Below are 17,806 nucleotides of genomic sequence, written 5' to 3'. Positions count from 1 at the left end.
TTATTTGACTTAAGCAGAAAGGAAAAAATGAATTATATCTAAAAGTCAAATGTAAAAATACTGAATAGAAAGTTGACATGAATGCTAGAATTTGACTTCTTCTTAGTTCAAAGTCTTCCTCTAAACAGAAATAGAAACAGATTGCTAGCGATCACGTATGTCCAGAAATTTTGGTAAGTGAAAATAATACAGTGAAGGGAGAAAAAGGAAGAAATTGATGTTAGATGCCTTGTATGTTTATAAAGAATTGTAAGTTCATTTATTGCTTCAAGAATTCTTCATTCTAAAAGACAAGCCAGTCTGATCTGTTGATACAATGAAGGCTTTATACAGATGAAATTAAGTGTTTGAGAGCTATCTTAGAGCAGTGCTTCCCAACCTTTTTGATGTCAGAAAAAATAGAGAAAATGACAATTTTGTAGGGCACCTGGAGATGAACTGATGGGTGTGCTCTTGGCTGGAGGGAATGACCCTTCCAGTGATTTTCCATTATTGTCCCTGCTATTTGGCCCCAGTGACTCTCTTTCCCATTCCAGCTTCTGTGCCTTTGTACTTGTGGTCCTTTCTGCTTAGAAAGATGTTTCTCCAAACTTCACCCAGGCTTGTCCCCAACCTCACTCATACCTCTGCTAAAACTCCATCTCTTCAGAAACATTTTCTCTGAATCCCCACCTCTTTCTTCTTTTTTTTTTTTTTTTTTTTTTGAGATGGAGTCTTGCTCTGTCGCCCAGGCTGGAATGCAGTGGTTCGATCTCGGCTCACTGCAACCTCTGCCAACTGGGTTCAAGTGATTCTCCTGTCTCAGCTTCCTGAATAGCTGGGATTACAGGCGCGTGCCATAACACCCGGTTAATTTTGTATTTTTAGTAGAGTCGGGGTTTCACCATCTTGGTCAGGCTGGTCTTGAACTCCTGACCTCATGATCCGCCTACCTCGGCCTCCCAAAGTGCTGTGATTACAGGCATGAGCCACGGCGCCTGGCCTGAATCCCCTTTCTAGAAAATAGATTTGTCCGTCTCTCTTTATGCCTTATTTGATTTTTCTTCACATAACTTGTGACTGTCTGATCTAATTTAATTTTGCTTATCTCCTCCAAGTGTGTCCTAGGAATAAAGATATCTGCTTCGCTTGCTCATCACTTTTCCCCAGCACTTAGCAGAGTGAGTACAAATATTTACTTGTTGGAAGTATGAAGGAATAACTGTTTCTTAGATCAGAGAGTTTGCTAGTTCCCTTCCTCGGAACAAATGTGCACATTTTTGTTATCTTATGCACACAGTGTTAGCTGTGTGACCAATTGTAGTAATACATAAAAGTATTTGAAGTTAGACACAACCTAGGGAGATGGAGGATTCCCTCTGAATTTTTGCAACAACACTGATTTAACACATTTCACTCTCAACCATCTGAGTGTAAATTTGCCACTAGAGTACAGGCAGTTTCAGTTCTATTAATGGGAGTATAGATATTTTTTGGACACGTTGTCTTACAGATAAGAACTTTAAACTCACTGAGTCTTAAAAAGCAGGCTGAAACTAGGGATTGACCCTTGAATGAAGTAAATTGTTGAGATTCACCTGTGTGGATTTATATATTCCAAGGGCAGTCCTCACTGCATGAGGTACAAGCCTGCTAAAACTCAAACAGAAAACTCTACTGCTTAGTGGCTTGGGTGTCAGAGGAAGGAGCTCAGGGCTCCCAGAAAGGCTAGAAATGCAAGGAAATGGAATCCAGGGACAACCTCTCAGCAGAAGCTCTCACTCTGAGTTTTAACTCCTATCAAATACTTGACTGACCTCTAAGCTGAATATGAGTGGGAAATATTCCAGAAAGTCCCTAAAAGACAGAAAGCTAGAAGGCTAAGAAATCTAGGCAGGTACTTCAACTGCTAGGGGCAGAGACTGGAATCCATTTGTTTAGAAGGGCAGAAGATACATGATGAACTTTCCATTAAAACAACAGAAGAGTCAGGCACTTTGAAATGAAGGTGCAGATCGCTAAAGAAAGCAAGCAGTTGGCCTGGCGCGGTGGCCTGTAATCCCAGCACTTTGGGAGGCCAAGGTGGGTGGATCACGAGGTCAGGAGATCGAGACCATCCTGGCTAACACCGTGAAACCCCACCTCCACTAAAAATACAAAAAATAGCCAGGCGTGGTGGCGGGCGCCTATAGTTCCAGCTATTTGGGAGGCTGAGGCAGGAGAACAGCCTGAACCTGGGAGGTGGAGCTTGCAGTGAGCTGAGATAGCGCCACTGCACTCCAGCCTGGGTGACAGAGCAAGACTCTGTCTCAAAAAAAAAAAAGAAAGAAAGAAAGAAAGAAAGAAAGAAAGCAGGCATATTCTGCACAATGAACATGAGAAGGCTGGTGTAGCTACATTGGATAAGATATTCAAAGTCAAGATTATTATAAAAACCAATGAGAGTCATCCCATAATAATAAAAAAGGTAAATTCATCGGGGAAACAGCAGTCATAAATTTTTACACAGTAATAGCAGATTTTCAAAATACATGAAGCAAAACTAGATAGAATTAAAGGTAGAAAGAGACAAATCTATGACCTAGTTGAAGATTCTAACACTCTTCTCTCCATCTAAATATATGATTAAACAAATAGATAGAAATCAATAAAGATATAGAAACATATACAGCTTTATAAAATAGTTTAAACTAATTATCATTTACAGAATTTTACACTCAACAACTTCAGAAAGCAGAATTTTTTCAGGTACACGTGGAAAGGTCGTCAAGATGTGTCACACCATGAGTCAAGCGTCAATAAATTTCAAAAGTTGAAATCTACTACCTCAACAGGGTTAATTTAGAAATAAATAATGGTGAAGTATCTAGAAAGTTAACCCAAATTTTGAAAACTTGTCGGCATACTTTTATATAATTATAGATCAAAAAAATCATAAAATAATACAAAAAATATTTTAAAGAGAATACAAATTTAACATATATCAAACTGTGTGGGATGCAGCTAACGTGTTGCTTATAAGGGAATTTATAGATTTAAATTGTTATAATTTAAAAAATGTTTAATATCTATTAATAAGATTTTCCCTTTAATAATAAAAGAAGAAAAGTTAAATCCAAATAAGTGGAAAGAGAAAAAACACGTCCATTTCTTTTACATGTTCTTTGCCAGCCTTTACTCCAGTTGATATTTAACATTTTAAATGGAAGAAATGCATAAAACTTTATTATATCTCCAAAAATAGGATATAGAATTAGCTTTATTAAAAACATGGGAAAATGTCAGAGCCATATTGTTCATTTACAAACCAAAGGCATTATACTTACATTTTTTAAGTAAAGTTAATAAAATTTGTGTCTTGTTTAAAATATATAACAAAGTATGATTAGGAATCAGGCTCATTCTTTTCTCAGGAGTGTTGGCTATAACACCGGTATCAAATGTTTCATTACGCAAAGATTTTTTCATAAATGCATTTAATAATAATGAAACAAAATCACATATTCGCTTTTAGTTTGAAAGAAAACAATTTAAGCTTGACAATATTGATGCTCTTCTCCTTTGAGAAACTGCAAGACAGGCCTCTGTATTTTTCTGCCTGGTGGACATTTCCAAATTCTGCCTTGTAACCACGGACCCTACCACAAATAGCAGACACTGCTTTGATACTAGAGATATGTGTCATGGCTTCAGAGTAGGTCGGAAAAGAAAGAGAAGAATCCTAAGATTATTAAACATTCTCATTCTCCATTTTGAATTCAAGAAAACATGAGTTAATAAGAGGGAGAAAATATTCTCCACGATTCTATTTCATATTTTCCTGGATGTCTAGGTTACTCTACTTTGTCATATTTTATAGTAATACCATGACAAGTTACAAAGGTGACAATAGGTATCAGAAATTCAAAAGCTTAAGGGGTCATGTAGGTAACATAAATGAGTGAAGGCATCCAGGTGTAAATAACAGAGAATGGTGATGATGGTGACCTGGAGAGCACTCATTTTCTACAGGGACAGCAGCCACCCAACTCAGCACTTTGTTCCCAGAACTTCTGCTTTTTTATAAGAAGCAGAATATGTACATTTGTATGCAAAATTTTTAAACCAAAGATTCAAAAACATTTTAGATAGTGTTTAAGCTAAAAAGAACCCATCTTGTGAGCTGAAGTTATCAGTGGGACATCCGTTTACAACCTGTGAAATAAAAGTCCATTTCTCAATTATCTTATTTCCAGCACATTAAATGGGGGATTTCCTATCAGTTTCTTTTTAAACCACACTAATAACAACAACAAAAGACAAAGACACTTAAATAATTAATCATACAACTAATGACTAGGTCTTTTACTCAAATCTTCTGGTTCCCAAGAGAGTTGCCTTTTCTCTAGGCAGCTAATCTTCCAAAAAAATGGTAGCCAACAAAAAGCAAGTTCGGGTTACAGAGTAAAGACAGAAAGCAAGTTTTTCCCATGTCCTGTACTTTGCCTTTGGGCTCCATCTACCTCTAGTCTTTCAGTGTCACTCCTTCTACTTATTCATTCTGCCCCGAACTTCACAGTTCAGAAATAAAAATGGTATATGAAGTTGCCCTAAGAGATAAGGCCCTTGTGGTTATTGGACATCATTTGCATTTCAAAATGGAATACCAGGGACAGGTAAATACTTAACTAAACTGGGTTGTATACCGTTCAAATTTAAGGCATCCATCTGTAGGCCAGCTGGAAAGCTGGAGTTGACTGAGAGGTTTAACCACCAAGAATTATGAGTGCTGTGTGTTTTTGATGGCTGACATTGATTACATTCCATAGTAGGATTGAGTGATACTGAGAAATTTGAGATAGAAAAATTTTAAGAAGTCTCCTAAAGGCACCATGCTCTTTCCTTTGGTGCAACATTTAAAACTAGAAGAAAACAGAGTCAATTGCAGACAGTATTACATAATCACTCATTCACGTGGCAATTCCAAAACATCATGGTACAGTAACCTTAACAAATAATGTAGTAGTAGCTCACATCTTTTTAGTTGTTCTAATTAGGTGGGTTTTCAGAAAATTTGGAGATATGTAATATGCCAGGAAAACTTGGTGCTTAGCACAATTCACTAATAACAATGGCTACTATAAAGATATATAATTCTGCATTAACTACCTAACAGAAAATTTTAGTTTATAATATCAGGGAAATTTCAGTGAAATTTAAAATAACTAGTATAAAACATGTCTATTTTATTTTCTTTTCTTATTTGTAGCTATGTATGGATCACTAGATTGTGAGGGTCCTTCTTCCAGTACATATGCTGACGTGACTAACCATATGGTGTATTATAGCTGTCCAGCGAAGCACATCTGTCTCTGGGCTATGATAAATAGCCTTAAATCCCTCAAATAATCTCTCTTTTCAAAGGCTTTTAACAAAAGGTATCATAAGGTTGAAATGTGTCTTGAAATAATTGGCAAAATCTCACATTGTCAAGTGCAGGTATATTCTCATCAGGATTTCTCCATTTATACAGATGTAATCCAAAATGAATGTGACTGGGATTTTCCACCATTGCTTAGAAATAATAACGGAGAGACATCAACGGCATGACTAAGAGCATACACACTTACCTAGATCATATATATTTATATAATTGTCCTATTTTTGCTTAAGCAAATAAATGGAACCAAGTACAGGACTAGGAAGGGTATGGAGAGTGCTAGTTCACTCCTAAAAAAAAAATGATGCAATGTGTTAATATCTGTTTTCAGCAATTTAATCACCTACAGAAGCCATAATTGCTGCATTAATTATTTTCTGAAGCTGACATTCTTGGCTTGATGAAAATATACAGCCACCAAGGACAAGTATTTTTTTCTTCTACCAAGGGGATTGAGAAAAAAAAAAAAAGGAAGAAGAAAACACACACACAAACAAAGCCTTTCTACTAGGAGAAATGTGACTCAGGCCAACAACCTCAGAAGTAGTTATTTGTCTATAATAATAAAGAAAATTGTCAACACAGAGGGGACATAATACTCTTCTGTAGCTCTCTGAAATTCTTAACCTTACAGGGACTAGACCTTGAGACAAAATAAGAAAGTAATATCCTCTAAAACCCAAAGAGATAACCACAAAATGTTTTATGTATGAGGGAAACATGGGTCATCTTTCTCTTTGATTTGTCTGCTTTTAATTCAAATGTTGAAAGGCAACTCTTTTCAATAATTGTTTCTCTAAGTTTAATGCAAGTCAACCCAACTTACAAATCAACTAGAAAACAAATTTCAGGTGCCCGTACTCTGCCTGATATTTTGCTAAGTCCTGAGAAATGCAGAAATAAAAAATATGTCTCTTAAGTAGTTTGCAATCTAATTGGAAAGACAGAAAGCAACAGACAGCACAGGAAAAAAATGTAACATAAGAGGAACAGCTGAATTGAACAGTGCCAGAAATTTATTGCATGGGATGTGCCAATTATCAAAACAAAGTGTTGGACTACATTGCTATTCACTGTTCTAACATTTATTTGTTTTTGTACTCTGTGTTTTGGCAGTGGATATGGCTTTACTGTGGGGGTAAAGATCTATCTGAAAGCATTTGTATGAATAGTAGATTAACTGGATTGCCTGGGGAATGAAGGCAAGTAGATTTTCTTCTTAATTTTTTTCATGGATTGTTATTTAAATATGGAGGAAAAGCTTTTTTCCTTCCACATGATGCTGTTGAAAATATTTCATGAATGATTTCACTGTTTTTCTTCATAAAAACAATTTTCAGAAATCACAAAATGTAAGAATTCCAGAAAAGTCTTGTAGTCCTAAAAATCACACATTAAAATTACCAACCATATGGAGAAAATGGGGTTGGCCAGATCATTTAAAATATAACCAGGCCAGTAACAAAAATAATAATAAAATGTATTTAAAATATCTCACTTAAAAAAAAGAAAATATTAAACTTCTAGAATATTTAAAGAATTGCTGTTATGAAGAAAGCGATTTACATTCAAAATAAAGCGATGTAGGTAATTTGATACAAAGGGATGTAGAAAAATGTTGAAGATGCTAGGAATACACAAATATTGAGGAAAAGTTCGTCTAAGCCAGCGTACATTGCCAAACTGTGCCAAGAGAAACTATAGGCCTGTGGACAGTATTCAATTCCTCTGTTCCTTATTTCATTCAGCTTTGCCAATATACTTTGCATTCAGCTGCTGTTACTTTGTGGTAAAAATCAATAACTTGCTGGAAAAATTGCAACTTCTACATTTAGATGACAGCATTCCCTATTTACCAATCATTTATGAGCTAATTTACATTACAGAAACACATTGTAGCAGAACAACTTCAACTGCTTAAAAAAACACCTTTTATATCATTGGTCACCTTTGGATTATTAAAGAGATATTTCTGCTTTACATAATGACATTAGGATATTAGTATTCGCAAAAAAAATTGTCCTAATAGGCTTTCACAAACTACTGGAGAAAAATATACTAAAATAGATACTTACGGCACAAGGTAAATGTTAACATTGAGACATAAACAAAATAAAACTTCTAGGCTCTTGAACATAATATTCTCTTTCTGGCTTCAGTGCCTTTGTCTAGGATGCCTTTACTCTCTGTGCCAGACTAGTAATTTATTAAATTGTTAATGGCAATGTTTGGAATGTATCCCCCAAAAGTTCATGTATTGCAAACTTAATTGCCATTTTAACAGTATTAAGGGGTGAGGCTTTTAAGAGATCATTAGACCATGAGAGTTCTACCCTCATGAGTGGATTAATGTTGTTATTGAGGCAGTAGGTTAATTATCATGGGGGTGGGCTTCTCGTAAGTTCAGCCTCTTTCTTCTCTGTCTCACACATGCACTTCCTCACCATGTGATGCCTTCTGCTGTGGGATGGCCCATGTCAGATGATGGTGCCATGTTCTTGGACTTCCCAGCCTCCACAACTATGAGCCAAATAAACTTCTGTTCTTTATAAGTTATCCAGTCTGGATATTCTGCTATAGTAGCAGAAAATACATTAAGATATACATATTTAAGGTATATAGCTTGATGACTTAATATATGTATATATCATATAAGAACAATGAAGTATCTCCTCCTCTATGAAGCTTACCTCAGTTACACATAGGAAGACTACTTATGTCTTTGGCCAACCACTGTGCCTTGTACATATCACTTTTGATGTATGTTAAAATGAGAATGATTACAATAAGTCAAACACATATTTTGCTCACAAAATTTAGGTGCATAGTTGTAAGCATTCAATAAGAATTTATTGAATAAACAAAGTTTCATGTATCTCTGCCTAGGATATTTTGGGGTGGGAAAAAAAGTAAATAACTGTGTTGCTCTGTAGCATGAATTCAGGGGTTCAAGTATGTGCAAGTGATTATTACAGGTAGTTGGGACCACTAAAGCAAAAGCCACAGTGACATTAATTTTGGTAATATAAGTTATAGTAAAGTTAAGCTTTGGGGACCAAAATGCCTGCAATACAAGTTATCAGTGTAATGGCTAAATTTCTACGGCAAAGGTGAAGGATTTTCTCATCAGACCAATTTTATGGCAGGATTCATGGCACTGCTTTTAAAAGTTTAGTTTCAAATGAAGTTCTTTTTTTCTAGAAATTCTTTGAAACAGACTTATTTTAATAAACTGACTTATTTAGTAATCAGCCAGAGTGAACTTCTGCTACTTGCAACTAAGAGGCTTAAATAAGGGATCAGCATAGAGATTTTTATTAATAGTGTAGTTGTTTGAACAGTGGAAATTTATTTTTAGGCATCAATTTATAGCATTTAAATAACTTAACCAAGACATATCATCCGTTTCCTTATTTGGTTTTTCATAATATATAAAATTTAAGAGAACCCAAATTAACTGAATGGCTTACATGTGATGGTTGTTCCAGCATAATCTCTGTAATTAATTTTAATGGAAACTATGAAAAACAAAGATCAATTCACTACTTCGAACTGTCTTTCTATAACTATAATGAAAAAAATTGGGGTGGCAATAATTACAAAACATAAAATAACACAAATAAAACAATGTTCTTTCTACCTGAAATGCCCTTTCTGTTCTAATTTACCAGGCCCATCTCAGTCACCTTTCCAGATATCACTCAGATAATGAGCAACTCTGGGGTGCCCTCTTAAGATCCATTGAAAGATAATTTTAAAAATACTCTTTTTTGGTCTTCATTATTCTATAATACTTGTACTAAAAACAACTTGCCCTGGCAATTGCTAATTTATACACCCAAGTAAACTATTAGTTTCAAAAGAACATGATTTATTCATCTTTTTATCTTGAGTGCTTCTTAGAGTTCCTGGAACACTGTCGGAGCTCAATATGTTTTGAAGAAATTGAGTGAATAAATGAATGAATGAATGAAGCCAATATTTTGAAAGCAATAAACACCAGAAAATCAAACTGACATTGGAATATAACTACAAATTAAATTTAAGTCAATGTGGAAATAAAAATAAATATCATATGACTGTGTGTACATACTGAAATGCTCTGACGATAAAACTAGGGTAGCTCAGAAGATAAAAAGTTATGCAACAGATAAAAACAGAGTCAACAGTTTCAAATAGAAAGCATGGGGGAAACTGCCAAAGATTTTAAGATATAGGAGAAGATGAAACTTTTCATAAGACTTCAAACCAGCCTGTCCTATTTGTCAAGTAATGGACTTAGTGAGAAACTTGCACATTTAAGAGAGTTGGAAGCAGAACAATGTTTCTCTTTCCAACTACTTCATTTGCAAGACGAGGAGTTGGAGTTCAGGGAATTTAACTAACATTTATTATTGAGGAGTAGGGAAACCAAGCAGAGGATCCCAGTTAGAATTGGGGTAACCAGAGCTGGGTTCTCCATCACAAAACACTAACCAGTCTTTTGAAGCTATTCTCTGCAACTTTGCTTTGGTTGTTGTTGGGTTTTGTTTTTGGTCCCCGCTACTCTGCAACCTTAAGGGGCAATGATTGCTGTGGAGAGCTGGCACAGTTAGCAACAGAATTCAGATTTATCACGTTCCTAGTCCAGTATTCCAATGTAGTATAGTGGTTAGAGTACTAGCTTTAAAGTGGCATCAGCTTGCGTTACATTTCTCCTGTCACAACCTACAGTTGTGTGGTCATGGACAAATTCCTCAGTAAATGTGAATCTTCTAATTTGTAAAAAGGGGATAATAAAAGTGCTCTATTCCTACTGTTGTCATAAGGAGTAAATGGGAGTTTTCTGCCATGTTAACGACTGTTTCTCTCTCTCTCTCTCTCTGTGTGTGTGTGTGTGTGTGTGTGTGTGTGTCTGTCTGTCTGTCTGACTGTCTTTTTTCAGCTACTTTCTTGCCATTGCTGTTAGATGGATAGTTTTAAGGAACACTATTACATGAGTATTCTTCATAAGTCTTTCTTAGAATCTTCTTTACACATTCCTTCCCCTATCAGATTTGTGATCACTCCTACCTCAAACTTAATCTCCTTCAAAACCTCAGCCAATTTTCAAGAAACATATTAGAGAAAGGTATCTCCTGAGGTCCCATTGTTCCCTTCCCAGGCAGGGCTTGTCAGAAGAAAACTTCTTTGTGCAAATATATCAACAGTTTTCTCCAGGCCAACAGAGCCCCAGATATAGAAGTAGACTGGGCTGGACTGCAGTTCCCACTGGCTACAATCAAACATGGCAGGCCAGATCTGTTCAGTATTAGTCCTGGATCCAAAACCTATACATCTAGATGTGTTTCAGAATTCAGAATTATTTAGATTTTAGAAAGGTAATTTGGCATGTATATGTGTATATTTAATAATACACTGGTGGAGTCAGGGATAGTATGCCATAATCAAACATTATTATCTTCATAGCAAATGTATGAATAGTAACATAGAAGAAGAATAAAAACTATAAATAGCCTCATGTCAGATCCAGGTTTGCCTCTAATTGTGAGTTCAGGTTAGATTAAGCTCTCCCTGAACATAAAGATATATATATCTACTCTATCTACTCCAATTAATCTATAAGTTCTATGAAAATAAGACTTGCGATTTATTCACCTTTGTATTCCCTCTAGCACCTATCACTGAACCTTCAAATAGTAGGTGCATAATACATCTGCTGAACTGAATGCACAAACATACACACATAAACACATGTATCAAGATGAATAATATATTACAAATGAGAAGACAGACATCTAAATATTAATTATCACAAACTAGGAAATAAGTCAAAACATTTGTATTTATTTTTTCCCTTTGCTTGCCATATCCCTAGGAAGCATGCAAGTAGTAAATGAAATCTGCATTTGTTACTTTTCCTTAGCAGAAATGCACATGCTAGGAGCAGAAGCCAGTGCATATTACTTCATTGATTCATTATACTAATGAAAAAGATAAGACTTTCAGGCATTTATCACTGAATCACAGACACTGAAGTGTTACACTCAATTTTTTTTTTCTCTTTTAATGTTTGTATCTGTGCATATAACGAAGAACAAAGAACGATTATTTCAGACAAATGGAACTAAACCTAGTTAGCCCAAACTTAATTTACCTATGTTGATATTTAACCTTTATTACACACAATGTGCTTTATATAAGAAATAGATAATGTTAAACTAGAACTCATATTTTATGTGTGGGAGAGAGTACCCTGTTTTTCAATATCTATGAATTATATGAATCTATATGCCTTTCTTTCTGCAGGGATGGCAACATACCCTTTCTTGTTAGTCCTTGAAGATGAACCATTACTATATAAAAAATAAAAGGGCAGCTATTTTCAGAAGTAGATAGAAACTTTCACATGGTGGTAAAATCAAAAGCCCCCTGTATCTAGTTAACAGTAAAACTGTATATGCCTATTGTTATTCATTTGCATGACACACAAATAGAGATGTATAGCCTTACAACTCCACTTCTATCCTGAATTCACAATAGAGAGTTGTCTTATTCCAAATAGGTTTTGAATTTAGGGGAAATTAGTGGTAAAATATAGTGATACATACGAACAATAATATGTGCATATACCCCATGGTAAAATTATACTGAAGAGCACATTGGAGTGATATCAACTACTAATTAAACATTATTTAAGACAAGTTTTTAAAACTCCTTTACATATCAATTATTCTAGCTTTTGTACTGCATAGTATCTAAGATAACGGAGCACTAAATAACATCTTATATACCCGGTGATACAATCTGAATATTTGTCCACTCCAAATCTCATGTAGAAATGTGATCACCAGTGTTGGAGGTGGGGACAGGTAGGTGTTTGAGTAATGGAGGTGGATTCTTCATGGACTGGTTGGTGCCTTCATTACAGTAATGAGTGGTTTTCCTTCTGTTAGTTCCTACAAGGTCTGATTATTAAAAACAGCCTGGCACTTACCTCCTCTCTCTCTTCTTACCTCTCCTGCCATGTGATACTTTCTCCTCTTTGCCTTCTACCATGAGTAGAAGCTTCCTGAGGCCCTCACTAGAAGTAGATGCTGATGCTATGCTTTTTGTACAGCCTGAAGAACTGTCAGCCAAATAAACTTCTTTTCTTTATAATTACCCAGCCTTAGGTACTTCTTTATAGCAACACCAACAGACTAAGACAAAAACATTGATCCTGAGGAATGGGTTGTTCCTATAAAGATATTTGAAAATGTGGAAGTGGCTTTGGTGGTGGGTAATAGGCAGAGATTGGAAGAGTTTGGAGGGCTCAGAAGAAGACAAGAAGAGAAGGGAAAGTTTAAACTTCCTCGAGATTAAGTGGTTGTGACCAAAATGCTAATTGAAATGTGAACAGTAAAGACCATGCCGAGGAGGTCTCAGAATGGAAGTGAGGAACTGGTTTGGAACTGGAGCAAAAGTCACCCATTTTTAGCCCTTGCAAAGAACTTGGCTGCACTGTGTCCATGCCTTAGGGCTTTGTGGAAGGTAGAACTTAAGAGTGGTGGCCTAGGGTACTTGGCAGAGGAGATTTCCAAGCAGCAAAGCATTCAAGAAGTGGCATGGTGGCTTCTGTTAGCCTACAATCACATATGGGAGCAAAGAAATGACCTAAAGTTGGAACTTCAAATTAAAAGGGAAGCAGAGCATAAAACTTTGGAAAATTCACAGCCTGGCCATGTGGTAGAGGAGAAAATGTATGTTTTTGGATGAAGAATCCAGGCAGACTTCTAGTAACTGTTTGCTAGAAGGGTTAATGAGGATAGAAGAGAGCCAGGTGCTAATGGTCAAAACAATAGGGACAAGGCACCAAAGGCATTTCAGAGACCATCAAGGCAGCCCCTACCATCACAGGCTCACAGGCTTGAGAAGACAGAATGGTTTCTGGGGCCAGAACTAGGAGGCCTGCAGCTCCCTTGCACCATCTCTGGAACTGCTCCTTGAATCTTGGCTTCTCAGGCTCCATCCTTGCTTCAAAGGCCCCTGAGTCTGGCTCAGGTCACTTCTCTGGAGAGCACAAGCCATAAGCCTTCATGGCTTCCATGTGGCATTAAGTCTGCAGGCATGCAGAATGCAAGAGTGAAGAAGGCTTGGCAGTTTCGCCTACATTTCAGAGGATGTATTGGAAAGCCTGGGTGCCTAGGCAAAAGCCTGCCATGGGGTGAAGCTGCTGCAGAGAACCTTGACTAAGGCTGGACTGAGAGGGTGTGTAGAGATGGAGTCCCCAGAGAGAGTACCCATTGGGGCACTGCCTATTGGAGCTGTGGAAGGAGGGCCACCACCATCCAGACCCCAGAATGACAGAGTCACTGGCAGTGTGTACCCTTAGCTTGGAAAAATCACAGACATTTGATTCCAAGCAGTGAGAGAAGCCATATGGGGCTTCAGCCAGCAAAGCCATCAGGATAGGGCTGCCAGAGGTTTTGGTGGTCTACCTCTTTTACCAGTGCACCCAGGATGTGGGATATAGAGTCAAAGTAAATCATTTGGGAGCTTTAAGATTTAATGCCTGCCCTGATGCATTTCAGACTTGCCCGGGGCTGGTTACTCCCCTCTTTTTGCCAGTTTTTCCCTTTTGAAATGGGAATGTTTACACAAAGCCTGTACACCACTCTATTTTGGAGATAAATACCTTATTTACAGACTCAAGCTGTAGACCTTTCCTTGACTGTTAAGTGAGACTTTGGAGTTTTGGGTTGGTGCTGGAAGTTAAGACTTTTGGGGATTATTAAGAAGCAATGATTGTATATTATAATGTGAGAAAGACATGAGATTTGGGGATCCAATGGTCAAATAATATAGTTTGGAATATTTGTTACCTCCAATTTCCTACGAAATTTGATCCCCAATGTTAGAGATGGAGCCTGGTGGGAGGTGTTTGGTTCATGGGGGCAGATCCCTCATAAAAGGCTTGGTGTCTTCCTTGCAGTAATGGGAGTTCTTGCTCTGTTATTTCCTGCTATATCTGACTATTAAAAAGAACCTGGCACCTCTGTTTCCTCTCTCTTCTTTACTTCCTTGCCATGTGATGCCTGCTCCCTTTCACCTTCTGCCATAACTGGAAGCTTCCTGAGATCCTCACCAGAAGCAGGTGTTAATACCATGCTTCTTGTACAGCCTGCAGAACCATGAGCCAAATAAATCTTTTTAAGATAATTTACTTCAGTGTTCCTTTATAGCAACACAAATGAACGGAGACACCTGAGCATAGAATTAATCATGAATTGTTTAGTAGAAAAGATCACTGAAAGCAGATTTGCCTTAGTCTGTGTGCCTCTGAAAGTGGTCTGAGACAACACTTTGGGTTCTCCTAGTTTATCTGAGAGGTGGTCCCAGCAATCAGAGGGAGGGAGGGACAGGGGGAAAACCCTACAGTCGGTGTTACTGAGCTAGACACCCTGGTGGAAGAATGGAGCTCGATCCCACTGAAAACTCTCAGAAATACATGTAGATTACATGAACTTTCCACCAAAGGATGGAAAGCTGGATCATTTCTTCACTATTTTATTTATTCCGTTCATTGAAGAGTGCTTATAGGGCATTCACTCCCTTGCGTTTGTGCCACATCTGCATTTGAGTTGATCAAGAGACAAGAAAAGACTGCTATGTAGGTCAAGACTATCAGTTGTTTGAAAGAATGAATGGGCTTCATAATTTATTGATGGTGTTTCTGGATCATGGAATCTAAGGTTTGGGCCTCTTCACTCGCAAATATATGGTTGATTTCCTTCTATTGTTATAACTTATATAAATTATTTTTCAGGAATGGAATGGCTACTATGCTTTGGATACACACATAGGTGTGTACAGCAGTCCTTTTTATCCTTGGTTTCTCCTTCACGAGTTTCAGTTACCTGTGGTCAATAGTGGTCTGAAAATAGGTAAGTATAATACAATAAGATATTTTGAGAGAAACAGACCATATTGACCTAACTTTCATTGCAGTACGGTTGGCCCTCCAGATCCACGGATTCTGCACTCATGGATTCAATCAGCCTCAGATCAAAAATATTCAGAAAAAATTTGGTGCGTCTGCACCAAACATATACAGACATTTTGTGTTATTATTCCCTAAACAATACAGTATAACTGTTTCCATAGGCTTAACATTGTATTAGGTATTATAAGTAATCTAGAGGTAATTTAAAGTACATGGTAAGATGTACATGGGTTATATGTAAATACCACATCATTTTACAAAAGTGACTTGAGTATACAGAGATTTTGATATCTGTGGAGGGTCCTGGAACCAAGTTCCAACAGGTACTAAGAGACAATTGTATATTGTTAGAGTTGTGCTGTTTTATTATTAGTTGTTATTGTTAGGCTCTCACTATGCCTAATTCATATGTTAAACTTTATCATAGGTGTGGACAGGAGAAAACATAGTTTATAGAGAGATCAGTTTTATCTGTAGTTTCAGGCATTCCCTGGGGATCTTGGAACATATTCCCAATGGATAAGCGGTGGGTGATTAATGTATAAACAGTCATGCATTGTTTAATGGAGATACATTGTGGGAAATACGTCATTGGATGATTTTGTTCTTCTATGAATACCATAGAGTGTACTCACCCAAACCTAGATGGTATAGCCTCTTGCTCCCAGGCTACAAGCCTGTATAGCGTGTTACTGTACTACTATAGACAAACATAACACAATGGTAAGTATTTGTGTATCTAAACACACCTAAACATAGAAAGGGTACAGTAAAAATACAGTATGATAATCTTATGGCATTACCATCATACATGAAGTACATGCGGTCTATTGTTGACTGAAACGCTGTTATGCGGCACATGACTGTATACACAGACACGATCTATGCACATACATACACATGCATATTCTTACAGATTTACGCATAGCCTTTTTGACCTTACTGTTGAAGTACAGAGGGAGCTCCCCTCTCAACACTTCAAATGAAAGTAAAAAGTAAACTGATGACATAACTGAGAGCTCATGCACCCACTCACAGCAGCAATGATGTATTTGTACTCAAATAGCCTGACAACTAAAGAACCTCTGTTGACACACCCCACCCATGACCCAAAATGAACTGCTGGAAAAAAAAATATATATATATATATATATATCTCACTAGCAAAAGGCTAAGAGTCCAGTAAGAGCGATAGAGAACAAATATTAAATATTAAGCAGAAAATGAAAGATGGATTTGCTTGATAATCAGCTTGATTGATAATCTACACAGGAAAAGACAGAGAGCCCAAATCTTTAGAAAATAATTATGAGGGGAAGCCACTAAACAGTTTAAAGGATACAAGCATCATGATTAGATTTGAACTTCAGAAAGATCATTTAAGTTAGTTTAAGTAGAATGCACTAGAAACATGTGAGGCTTAGGCAGGAAGATGAAAGGAGAGGCTGGTGCAGAAATGTAGGCCAGAAGGCTAAAGACCAGGTGCAGGCAGTGGGAGTACTATGAAGGCAGGGGGGAGGCTTTAGGACTATTAAAGGAATATAATAGGAAAACTTGGTGACTGACTGAATGTTATGAATAAGGGAAACGCAGGCCTCTCAGGAGCTTCCTGGTTTTGGCTACATTCAAATCTGAGATTTCCAACCTGGTATACCTTTTTCTTTTTTTCTTTTTTGAGATGGAGTTTCACTCTGTTGCCCAGGCTGGAGTGCAGTGGCGCGATCTTGGCTCACTGCAACCTCCGCCTCCCAGGTTCAGGCGCTTCCCCTCCTCAGCCTCCTGACTAGCCGAGATTGCACATACTTGCCACCACACCCAGCTAATTTTTATATTTTTAGTAGAGATGGGGTTTCATCGTGTTGACCAGGCTGGTCTCGAACTTCTAACCTCAAGTGATCCACCCTCCTCAGCCTCCCAGAGTTCTGGGATTATAGGCTTGAGCCACGGTGTCCAGATGGAACCTGATATACTTTCTATTAAAGCAAGCCTTACTGTTCAATTTTCAAAACAAAAGAAATGAATGCAATTTCTTCTTTCAAAATTGCTTATTTGCTTTATGTTTTCTGCTTACTTAAAAAAAAATCTAAAGGAGACTCACAGGTAGCCTTGTCCTAATTACCCTAATTCACTTGATATTTGGATGGAGTAATATGCTTGAATTTATTTCCCTGTAATGGATTGACTTGTCTAGTCAGCCAATAAATGCAGCACTGGGACTCTGTATATTTCTCCCAGTATTATATTATAGCAACTGACAATAATAACAGTAATAATTATCCAATTTCGAGATGGAGAAGTACCTTTGACCTCCATTTGATCCCCCTGGTCTATCTAAGTCTGATTCAGCATTGATTTCTTTCCCAAGGAAGTTGCTATAATCATGTTATGGCTGATTTATCACAATATGCTTGCTGGCTAGTGATTTCTCATCTTGAACTTGCTTC

At 37.1% G+C, this 17,806-nt stretch overlaps 1 pseudogene; it reads left to right on the top strand.

Annotated features, from left to right (window-relative positions):
* LOC123574076 (large ribosomal subunit protein uL30-like) overlaps nucleotides 1-17,806 on the top strand; it is a 54,367-nt pseudogene that overhangs the window by 29,166 nt on the left and 7,395 nt on the right.

The sequence above is a fragment of the Macaca fascicularis genome, chromosome 6 (assembly GCF_037993035.2).
Source record: "Macaca fascicularis isolate 582-1 chromosome 6, T2T-MFA8v1.1".
Lineage (NCBI taxonomy): Eukaryota > Metazoa > Chordata > Mammalia > Primates > Cercopithecidae > Macaca > Macaca fascicularis.
Note: the sequence above shows the minus strand (reverse complement) of the source record. Positions and strands in the feature narration are given on the sequence as shown.